This window comes from Eptatretus burgeri, unplaced genomic scaffold (assembly GCF_056783735.1).
Source record: "Eptatretus burgeri isolate ZD-2024b unplaced genomic scaffold, Ebu_testis_v1 Ebu_testis_scaffold_3159, whole genome shotgun sequence".
Lineage (NCBI taxonomy): Eukaryota > Metazoa > Chordata > Myxini > Myxiniformes > Myxinidae > Eptatretus > Eptatretus burgeri.
Window position 1 is genome coordinate 247175 of NW_028225107.1, and position 12753 is coordinate 259927.

A 12753-nucleotide genomic window follows, 5' to 3' on the forward strand; every position below is an offset into this window, starting at 1 on the left:
TTTCGGCCATTCTTAAGTGTCAAATCCTGTACCAAGTCCAGTTAAGGATGGGTCAAAGGTGAGGGTCAGTGCTTCTGGGGGGGGGGGTTAGTTAGCATAATTAGGTACATGAATGAAACCAGTGCTAAATTGTTCATCTTTTGGGTGAAAATCAAGATCCGCCATTCTTAAGTGTCAACTCCTGTACTTAGTCTACTTAAGAACTCCCCTAATTAGCACTAATTACCACGTTAATTAGCATGATTGAGTACAAAGATGGAATTCAGGCCAAGATGTCTATCAGACCACCCTGTCCATGGATTGGCCATTCTTAAGTGTCAACTCCTATACCTCGTCCACTTAAGAACGGGTCAAATGTGATCATCTCATCCCTTTTCATGTTTATAAAAACATTTTTTTAATCCACAATATCTGTCTCTGGGCCTGATATCATTTAATAGATTTACCGGTACTTTAATTTACGCCATGTCTAATTAAACCTGGTAACACAATAAATTTCATTTTGCCGATTGCAAAAACAAAATGTTTCCTTTAAAAAAACCTTTTCCTGAACATTGTTCTATCCCAAATAATATTGCCTTTTCAGATAAGTGACAATGGATATGCAAGACCCTGATTGGTCTCCTACCATTGCCAGGACTGAGACCCCAAGCCCAGTTCCGACACCTCAGAGATGCTGTATCCTTCATACGCATCAGAGTTCGGGAAAGATGCCATGCCTTGACGTGTTACCATTCGGTGAACAACAATGGGCCACAGTACAAAAAGCTGCATCAAACAGGCATAAAAAAACGAAATTTCGAGAATTCAGTCAAACACGATGTCGTTCTTGATCTACCTGAAAGCCCAGGGGAAAAGGATGGATATCATGTTAGCTGTTATAAAAACTACTGCAGTTTCAGCCAGCCAGTCACCTGTCGACATTGGTGACACTGCGAGTACCTCTACGACAACACATTTACGTTCTGCAACCGCAACCTCAGATGAAAAGCCATCCACTTCCAGTATATTTCCACTGCAATGTTTGTTTTCTAGCAACACAAAAAAGCGCAACAAGGGTGGGCTTGAAGTTGCTGGTGCTTGCGAAACTCTCGAGGTGAGCCAAAGCATTCAGGAGGTGGCTTTGGTATTAAATGATGCTAAAATCTTGTCTAAAATCAGTGGCATTGACCTTGTCGCCAAGGAAGTGAAATATCATCACTCTTGCAAGAGTTCCTTTCTGATGTCGGCAAACAGAGTACGCAATCGTGACAGGAAGAGTGCCGAAAGTCCATCGACCAGTACCACCAACCCGTCAGCTGTTGATGATATTCAAGCATATGTTGAGCAATCTGTCCTCAGAAATAAAAGGCCTGAACTCCTTACATCCGTGTATGCGAGGTATGTGGACTTGTGCAATATATCATCAGAAACTCCTCCAAATAACGCTCAAAGCCTAATGCGGAATTTTAAGGGAAAATTTGGTGACAAACTTAAATTTCAAACTCCACTCGGAAAGAAATTAGGATTGATAATGTACAGTTCTGAAATGTCTGATGACGCAGTACGTGTCACATATGACAATGCCTCCGATGATGAACAAATTGTGACTAAGGCCGCTCTGCTACTCAGGAAACAACTACTTGATGTTCAAAAAAAGGATTTGCCCCAAAATCCTACTTTAGATGACCTGAAGGGAGAAGGGAGGTGATGAAGGGAACAGAATACCCCCCCCCCCCCACTTCTGTTATCTACTTTCTTCACCATCTTGTACTGTGGACAAAATCCCACAAAATGTACTGATTATGTCATGCGCCGCGTTAAATCATCCTGTGATGATGCCCTCTTCATTACGAGGAGAGGTAAAGTCAAACCAACAAAGCAAGTGGCACTGGGTATCGCTGTGAAATCTGTCACAGGTAGCAAAAAGGTTGTGCAGGTGTTAAATCGATTTGGGCACTGCATAAATTACAACAGCTTAGAGGAATTGGAAACAGAAACAGCAGAGCAACTTCAAGAAAGGTGACTGTCCTGTCCTGATGGAACCATCGAAGACAAGCCAATGGGTGTTGCATGTGATAACTTCGATGAGTTGACAAATACATTATCTGGTGCAGACACACTCCATTATACAATGGGAATAATGTATCAGAATGTACCAGATGAATCAGAAGAAACAAGGTCAGTTGAACCAAGCGAGTTCGTCTCATTGCCACCAATAGTCCCTAGCACCAGGAAGGGGTGAAAACGATCACTGGAGCAACAAGAGGTATCACTGGAACCATATCATAAAAAAACAGAATTACAGTTTTCAGTTACAAGCACATAGATGTCTTCAACCTCCCTGATGTCAGTGCTGCTGCAAGAAACTTGGACCTGATGTGGATGATGAGTCATGCTCTAGATGTTGGCAAGGTTCCAATGTGGGTTGGGTATAATGCCAAAAACTACGAAGACAAGCTGCCAAAACAAGAGGTCAGATACATGCCCAACCTGAGACAGCCAATCACTAGTCTTGACGTCATACAAGAGACGCTCATCACAGCCCAAAGATGTGCCAAAGAGTGTGAGCAGAAATTTGGAATTGTCACGTATGACCTGAATGCGGCCAAACCTGCCATGTAGATTCAAGCCACAGAAAAGCCCCAACTTGATGACGTCTTCATAATGCCAGGTGTGTTTCACATTGAGATGGCATTTTTTAAAGCGGTCGGGAATATCATCTCTGATTTAGGAGGACCTGACATGCTAACTGATACTGACGTCCTAGCCCCAGGGTCACGGAACGGCTTCCTATCAGGAAAACATTTTAATCATTGCAAAAGGTTGCATCCAGTACTAGCCCTTGCCTTTGAGATCCTCCGCTTTTTGGCATTCATGAAGACCTACGAGGAAAAGAATCAACTAGAGGAATTCATCAACAGTGTACACAGTGGTGAAGTTGCACTTGAGTCAATAGGTGCATCAGATGTCTTCGTTGCTGGAAAAACTGCCTATACCAAGTACACAGATGAAACAAGATCTGGAACACATGGCTATACCGCTCAATTTTGGATGATGTACAACGATTACATTCATCTTTACCACAACCTGGAGAGAGCGATCAGAACAAATGACATAGATCTATACATCTTCACACTGACTGCAGTCATAGACCTCTTCTTCGCTACAACCCATGTCAACTATTGCAGATGGTTGACAAAATTCCAGCTTGACCTGATGAATATCGACAAATCGCACCCCGGACTCCGAGAAAGGTGTGTTCACTGTCCGAAGAACTGACCATGCTTTCAGCCGTGTTCCTGTCGATTTAACTCTGGAACAAACGGTCAACGCTGACGCAGCGTCTCACCTCACAGGGATATCGTCTGCCAAAAAGTTATACTGCTCGTTTGAGATGGATGGTCACAAAATCTACCAGGGCTTCTTTCATAAGCCTTGTGCAAGAGATGGCAGGTTTGATTGTGAATGATGATGTTGCTGCAGAACTCCGACCTGCACGAATATATCGTGATATGCGTGACTTGAAGAAGGTCATGAAACAAATAGAAGACTCTCGCAATCCCTTTGAGATGGAAGTCGAAACAGAAGCATCAGAGAAGAAACTGTTCAACATTAACACCAGGAAGGCTACCAGTGATGAGATTCGTGAAAGTCTGCTCAGAATTCCAAAAGAGGGACAGGCACACCACCAAGATTTCCTGGATTCTTGCATTGCTGATCCCAATAGGTTTGAAGAGAAGATAACAAAGGCAAAACTGAAGACCTTTTCAGATGGATGTGCAAAGAACCGAAGAACAGAAAACAAGAAAATATCGGAGCTGAAGGGTACTAGAGATCTTATGGGCTGCCTTGTGGTACTTGCCACCAAAAGGAATCTGGACTTGCCGTTCATTTTTGAATATCCACTCACACCAGTCCCTTTGTCAATGTGCAGTACAGATGGAACTATGGCAAAAACAGAAAAAAAGTACTCTCTTCAAATTACTGGAGTCAAAGGTGAATGATGCCGAATGCAGTCCTGCATTCAAACGTGCTTGCATTATCGATGGGCCACTTCTTCTCCATTCCCTACCACCAAATCAGCCAGCCACCCATGGGGGTCTCGCAAGAAGCATACTGATTCAAACAGTGGCGCTGTCGAGTGTGGAAGTTCATCTAGTCTTCGATGATTACCCACAACCATCTTTGAAGGACATGGAACAGGGAAGGAGAGGAGCAGATGACCGCGAGTTTTTGATAACTGGCCCAGAACAAAAACGACCGAAAGATCTAAGCAATGCCCTGAAATCAAAGTCATTTAAGAGACAGCTCCCCAAGTTCCGAGAGAGAGAATGGCAAGACCAGGCATACAAACAGATCATCGGAAGCCGTGAGCTCTATATTGACATTCCCGGAGAATGCTATCACTACGAAGTCGGCGATGGATTTCTCAGACGTGATTCTGTTGAATACCTTAGAAACAACCACGAAGAGGCAGATACGAAGATATGTCTCCATGCAAAATCTCTGAACAGCACTGAGAAACAATGGGACATCGCCATTCGTGCATCAGATACAGACATAGCAATCGTCATGTTGTATCACTGTAGCAAGTTTCCGTCACCCTTGTGGATGGATGTTGGTACTGGAGCCAAGAATAACCGTAGATATATCAGCATTACCGCCATCTATGAGCTACTTGGACCTCAGATATGTGCAGCATTGCCGGGATTCCACGTGTTCACAGGCAGTGACTACACTGCGGCATTTGTTCGCAAAGGCAAAGTGAAACCATTTGCTCTGCGGGAAAAGAATAAAGAGGCACAGAAAGCATTCCAAAGCCTAACGACTGAAACAGAACTGAGTCAAAAAAATCGAAAGACCCTGCAAACTTTCACCACAATCATGTATGGTGCAAAGGACACCAGCAAGGTGACACTCAATGGTTATCGGTACAAGGTGTTTAAAAAGGGCTATGGACCAAAGTCGACAGCAAAGAACCCCTTCGAGAAACTTTAGGGAATAAATGCAAGTGCCATTCCACCATGTGAGGCAGAGCTCATTATGCATATGAAACGTGCATCATTTGTTGCTCACATGTGGCTGAATGCTGATGTTGCCAAAATCCAACAGCACCCTACGGAATCAAATGGTTGGGACTTTGACAATGGATATTATCAGCCAATTTGGCATGAAGGGCCACAGATGCCAGACACCCTGGTTCCAGAGGAAGATGAGCTCAATGGTGATGAAACTATCGAAGAGGAGAACATGACCGTCTCATCGGATGACGAGTCAGACTGGACAGAAGATGATTCAGGAACACAATGCACAACAACCAGTTGCAACCTGTGACTTCTTTAATGTCATCAATACAATCAAAATACAGTTAGAAATAACTCCATTAGTAATTTCATATAATTAATAGTGATCATTACAACTCAGTACCAATTATAATTATCAGCAGTCACGATCACATTTTCGTCCATGTTGTAATTTTGTTTCAAATTTTATTAAACTCTGTTTTCGCAAATATAATGTATATTGTTCATTCATTTTATCCCCATTCTTAAGTGGACTAGGTACAGGAGTTGACACTTAAGAATGGCCAATCCATGGACAGGGTGGTCTGATAGACATTTTCGCCTGAATTCCATCTTTGTACTCAATCATGCTAATTAACGTGGTAATTAGTGCTAATTAGGGGAGTTCTTAAGTAGACTAAGTACAGGAGTTGTCACTTAAGAATGCAGATCTTGATTTTCACCCAAAAGATGAACAATTTAGCGCTGGTTTCATTCATGTACCTAATTATGCTAATTAACCCCCCCCCCCCCCCCCCCGGCAGCACTGACCCTGACCTTTGACCCGTTATTAACTGGACTTGGTACAGGATTTGACACTTAAGAATGGCCGAAACTTAGTCAGGGTACCCTACTGGATATTTTGGTGCAAGTCTCATTTTTGTACTCAATCATGCTAATTAATGCGGTAAATAGCGCTAATTAGGGGCGTTCTTAAGTCGGCTAAGTGCAGGAGTTGACACTTAAGAATGGCGGATCTTTATTTCTACCTTCTAGGAGAACATTTTGGCACTGGTTTCATTCATGTACTCAATCATGCTAATTAAACTTGAATTTGGGGGTATTTTAAGTGGTCGCCCGCAGGAATGGTATGGGAGATGAAACTTAAGAATGCCCGTTTGAGGGTCCAATGTTGTATCCCATCATATTCCAAGCCTCAAACCTTTTGTACTCGCAATGCTAAACAAATCTCCATGGGCTCCCGGACGATAAGTTGGGTGTCCCATCTTCCAGTGTTAGTTGGTGGATGTGAAGAATTCCACGGTGTCCTTCATGAAGAGTCGGTACGTGTGTTGCTGGCACTCGGGACAAATTATAAATGACTCCTCCAACCTTCAGGGGGCACTACATCAGAAGAACAACTCTGTCCCAAGGAAATGAGGCTATTGACTGCCATGTTCAGTATCCGAAAGAAGAAGCTTCAACTGAGCCTCAGCAGGCAAGTGCTTCAATGGGAGGTCTTAACAGTCCAGCTTTTCATCAAAATAAAAATTAAAAACACTCACTTAAAGGAATCCTCCACATTAATGCATGCTGACTTTGAAAGTCGAAGATTGGGTAGATGAGGGAAATGCAGTGGATGTGGTGGTTCTACACTTTCAGAAGTTTAAACTAACAACAAACCGGGTGAGCGAAAGGAACCCAAGAGTGGATGTGAATGCGAGGATGTCTGCCTGGAAGGATGCAAGTAATGTGGGTACCCCAGGGATCAGGACTGGGGCTGTGATCATCAATACAATTAAAAATGAAATATATATGTGCACTGTAAATGTGCTTCAAAAAGAAGAAAAAACAAAAAAGTACTCAAACAAATTTGGCAGGTTTCCAAAGGGTACACAAGTATGGTTTATGTCAGGGTTGCATAAATGTTGGAGGGGTTCAAGGTGGGGGGAAGACCCCAATTCTCTCGATGTAAATGTGCATTGCTTAACACCACCCAGTGGTATCCGGTATGACAGATAATCTTCTTCTTATAAAAGAACATTTAAACAACTTTATAATGTGCAATACGGTGATGTTGAAATCTCAGTGTGAATCATTCAAAATGTTTAATTTCATCCATTTTAAGTGCAGGATCAAACCAAGGCATCAAACACAGCGTCGTGGAAGTGATTTTTGCTCCCAATGAAAGGAAGCAGTAAGATTGGCTGACTAAGGTGATGTAAGCCGACTTCGAAGCAGATGGAAAATGACCAGAGATACAATTGGGTTTGCTTCAGTTTCCAAAAAGGAATACCATTTGTATTACTCGTATGTTTCATGTAACATTCTGAAGGATATTTTCTCTTAGTTACACGTTTTGTTGAACCTCGTCACAAACCTTCCCCTTCTTCTTTCGTCTGCGGAACTTATTCCTTGGTTGAAAAAGATTCGAAAGTCAATTTGTTGTACATTTGTTGGAGTAGATATATCGAAAAACAGGTTTAAACAAAGTGAAGAAGAGGAAAAGATAATTATTTACTTCAGACGTTTCCAAAAGGAGGGATTCTTTGTCATCGTTTGTGGTGATGACTGGTCCACTTGGGGAGACTCGTTCAGAAGGAAATCTTCCGAACCAGGAATCTCATTCCTCTTTACTTCCCTGAAAAAGAGATTCTGATCTTAATTGCATTTTCCATGTGATCCCCACTTCCTGGGGCTTGAACTGGGAATCCAAAAAAAAAAAACATTTCAAATTACATGTGTCCCCCCAATGTAGATTACAAATTACATGTGTGCCCCCCCCAATTTTTATTTCATATTACATGTGTCCCCTCCCCCCCCAATGTTGATTACATATTATATGTGTCCCCCCAATGTTGATTACATATTACATGTGTCCCCCCAATGTTGATTACATATTACATGTGTCCCCCCAATGTTGATTACATATTACATGTGTGTCCCCAATGTTGATTACATCATACATGTGTCCCCCCAATGTTTATTACATATTACATGTGTCCCCCCAATGTTGATTACATATTACATGTGTGTCCCCAATGTTGATTACATCATACATGTGTCCCCCCAATGTTTATTACATATTACATGTGTCCCCCCAATGTTGATTACATATTACATGTGTCCCCCCAATGTTGATTACATATTACATGTGTCCCCGCAATGTTGATTACATATTACATGTGTCTCCCCAATGTTGATTACATATTACATGTGTCCCCCAATGTTGATTACATATTACATGTGTCCCCCAATGTTGATTACATATTACATGTGTCCCCCCAATGTTGATTACATATTTCATGTGTCCCCCCAATGTTGATTACATATTACATGTGTCCCCCCCAATGTTGATTACATTCACAAAGATACATTATAAAAAGTTCCCAGAATTGCATTTTTCGGCATTTGACCTTTGGACCCCACCTCAGCGGTCATGTCCAAATATGGAACTGCTCTTGCACCTTCGTACCATGTGATGATCATAACAACCAAGTTTGGGGAATTTCTGCAGAACTGTTTAAGAGGAGATGGTGTGTTGGGCCAACACACAGACGGAGCCAATCACAACATCCCCTCATTTGGTTTTGTTTTTTTTCCAAAAGGTTGGGGATAATGAAGTTGATCCTCCACCGGAGACAGACTCTGTAAACAGAGTGAACCACTTGCTTAACCCTACTTTGTACTTCACTCGTGGAATAATAAACGGATTAAATTAATTCATGTGGTGTTCATAAAGTGCAGAAATGATGGGATAAATGGCCTCCTCAAGGTTCCTTGTGTTGGTTGTCATTATTTATGGTATTATTCTGATATAATATTGTACAAAGAAGTTGTTGCCATGCTTTGATGTGGATCAAATAATTGCAAACGATGAGTAACATTTCGATCCATGTCTGGTTGAAATTGAATTCCATGTACAGCTTCCCTTCTCAGACCAGGAACCTCCTCACACTTGCCATTTGTACTTCTCATCGATCGACATTCCGAAAACCTTAAACATCCTCTTCTTCTTTGTTTACTCAAACAACCTGTACCTCCTTAAAAGGTTGGCCTGTGGGAGTAGTTGTGGTCCAAGTCTTTCACGAACTGGTTGACCAATCCTTTAGTTGACTGGCAGGAATTTGTAATTTGATCAAGGTACCGGCGATAACTCGCCAACTCTGATCAAGAGACACGATGGGATCTTTCGTGTCCACCAACACCCCCAGTGCTAGTACATGGTCCTGTAGCTTCATGTCCTTTGGTGGAAAGGTGCACACACCTGCGTCTCGCCCTTCAGGTAAAACACCAGGATGACCATTAATATGTGGATCAGGATTCCAACCCACATTAAACATATTAAAAATATATTGCCAAACCCACCACAAATTGCAATAGAAACCATTCAAGTGTTTTTTCACTCCAAGTATGCCATAGAATGACAAACTAAAAGTCCCCGAAAATCCAAGTGGGGGAACATGTTTATTTTTCAAAATGGCCGCCAAAACTGACAATATTAGAATCAGCCCTACATCAGCAAGTTAGAGCGCAAAAAATATTTGTGAAACACTTCGGTTCATGTTATTGGACACAAGAAACCCATTTCTGCCATAAAAAGCCCATTTGATGATGATTCGAGCTTACACAGCATCGACACTGGAGTTACTGCAGGTGTTTCGGTCAATGTTGACAATGTCGTCAATGTTGGAAAGAAGATTTTGGATGGAATGGTTGGTCAAAAAGTCTTGGAATATGTATTCAAGAAGAAATATCAAGTTATAACCCTCGGGGCCAAAACAGCTGTGAAGACGCACACAGAGTCTGTGTTAATCGACCCACAACTGCTGTTACAGCGTCTCGTTACGGCAAGGACGCACCGTGGGGATCTGAATGAAGTTTTCACATGTGAACTTTGGAGTTACCCACCAGCACTGTTTGAAACGACCAACGTACTGATTGCACTCAACAAACCTACATTGGTTGATGCAATGTGGAAACAACTTCCTGATGCTCCTGGGACATCGAGCCTTCCGAATGATGTACAGTATGTCCGAGATGGTGGTGCTCTCTTGCACAGAATTCCATGGAATGGTGGCGAGACATATGACGCCATTTGTAGTCGGTACGTCCAGTATGTTGTCGGCAAATATGACCCTGCCATCATTGTATTTGATGGTTACGAAGGTTGACCATTCACCAAAAATGTCACACATGGTAAACGGACCAAATCAAGTATCAGAGCCCCCGTGCATTTCACCAGAGAAATGGTGTGTCCGTTGAAGAGAGAAGACTTTCTAGCCAACAAGACAAATAAACAGCGATTTATAAATCTGCTCAGCAACCACTTTGAACAGCATGGTACTGAAGTATTGCATGCAGAGGTTGAAGAAGATGTCCTGATGGTGCAAACAACTATTGCATCAGCAGATAGAAAGAACACTGTCCTTATTGGGTACGACACTGACCTACTTGTGCTCCTCTGCAGGCAGGCATCAGAGACATCCTTTGACATTTATTTCAGATCTCAACCAAAGTTGAATTCAAGGAAGACACCAAGACGTTGGAACATCAAGCTGGTTCAAGCCACAGCACTTGGTAAGGATATATATGATAACCTTCTCTTTTGCTCATACCATACTGGGATGCGATACTACATCCAGATTGTTCGGCATTGGGAAACCGGTGGCTCTGAAGAAACTCAAGTCGAGTGAACATTTCCAGCAACAGGCTTCAATCTTCAAACACCCATGTGCCACACATGACGACATTGTGACAGCTAGAGAAAACGCCCAAGTTTGTTTGTATAATGGTAAACCCAGCGATATACTGGACGCCCTTTGACTGCAACGCTTCTACCAGAAGGTTTCATCCAGCACAACTTGTGTAAAACCTCGCAACTTGCCTCCCACATCATGAGCAGCTCAGTACCATAGCCAGCACGTTTATCATCAGGTCCAGCAATGGAGTGGGGTCGATATGTGTGCTGAGGATTGGGGATGGAAGATCAGCGATGGGAAGATGTTTCCTGTTCACACAAACTTGAAACCATCACCTGAGTATCTTCTGGAAGCAATGAACTGTTCCTGCTAGACAGACTGTCCAGGAAGATGCGGCTGTGTAAAGTATGGGCTACAATGTTCTCCAGCATGTATGGAATGCAAAGGACTCCATTGCTCCAATGTGACTCTGCCTGATCCAGAAAGTGACGCTGATGATATGTAATGTGCGTATCCAACAAAGGTTTAGTATTCTGTACACTAGTATTATTTTAAAAGTACGAGTACGGGCCCGTAGGTGCGTGCCCGTAGTTGAGTGCCAGTATGTGCAGCCCTCTCTCGCCCCCTCTCTCTCGCCCCCCCCACTCTCATCCCCCCTCTCTCGTCCCCTCTCTCTCGCCCCCCTCTCTTGCCCCCTCTCTCTCTCCCCCTCTATTGTCCCCCTCTTGCCCCCTCTCTCCCCCTAGTCTCGCCCTTCTCTGTCCCCCCTCCTCTCTCACCCCTCTCTCTCGCCCCCACTCTCATCACCCCCTCTCCTGTCCCCCTCTCTCACAGATATTGGTCGACAGATAAATGGCCGTAACTTGGGAACCACTCGTCCAATTAATATCAAACCTCGAAAAGGCACATCCGCGGGTCCCCAGCAATATTACTGGCAAGTTTCAATCAGATCGGACTGTCAATCCTGCAAAAATAAATAAATAAACAAACATTAATTGTGATGTCATTCGTGATATCGTAGCACTGTGTCTTGTCATTGGTCGACAGATAAATGGCCATAACTTGGGAACCGCTTATCCGATTAATATCAAACCTTGAAAAGGCACATCCGCGGGTCCCCAGCAATATTCCTGGCAAGCTTCAATCAGATCAGACCGTCAATCGTGCAAAAATAAATAAATAAACAAACATTAATTGTGACGTCATAGCACCGTGTCTTGTCATTGGTCTCTCTCTCTCGCCCCCCTCTCTTGCCCACCCTCTCTTGCCCCCCCCACTCTCATCCCCCTCTCTCTCCCTCCCCTCTCTCCCCCCTCTCTCACCCTCCTCTCTCCTGCTCTTTCCACCCTCCTCTCTCCCCCTCCTCTCTCACCCCTCTCTCTGTAAATGTATTCACAAATGTATCCACAAAAAAAAACAAATAAGTAAATAAATAAACATTAATTGTGACGTCTTTCGTGACGTCATAGCACCGTGTCCTGTCATTGGTTTGGTAAATAAATGGCCATAACTTGGGAACCGCTCGTCCGATTGATATCAATCCTCGAAAAGGCACATCCGCGGGGCCCCGGCAATATTCCTGGGAAGTTTCAATCAGATCGGACCGGCAGTCGTCGATAAACTGCGGTCACAGACAAACAGACAGACGGACAGACAGACAGATAGGCAGACAGACAGACAGAGACAGACAGACAGACAGACACACACAGATTGCTGGAATTATAGATAGATACCATTTTCAACTCGGGCCTATACTGATTTCAAGATGTCAACATGAATCTGGGTGACAAATCATAAAAATATGAACGATATAAGGCGACTGGACAGCCATTTTGGTGACCATGTTGACTTTGATGCATGAGGGCATAAAATGCCTGAAAATAGTTTCGTGATGCTCACAATAAGCGTGTTATTTATATATGCAAATATTTTCTTATATTTTAGTATTTTTAAATTTGAGTTTTGGCAGCCATTTTGGAGGCCATTTTGAATTTGAAGTGTGTGACCAGATTAAAAATGTCAGAAATACGTTTATTGTGTCCAGCAACATATACTGTAAGTTTTTC

General features: G+C 43.0%; 1 pseudogene; it reads left to right on the plus strand.

Annotated features, from left to right (window-relative positions):
• Window positions 1-596: 596 nt before the first annotated feature.
• LOC147006626 (uncharacterized) lies at window positions 597-5316 on the plus strand (annotated as a pseudogene).
• Window positions 5317-12753: the final 7437 nt, after the last annotated feature.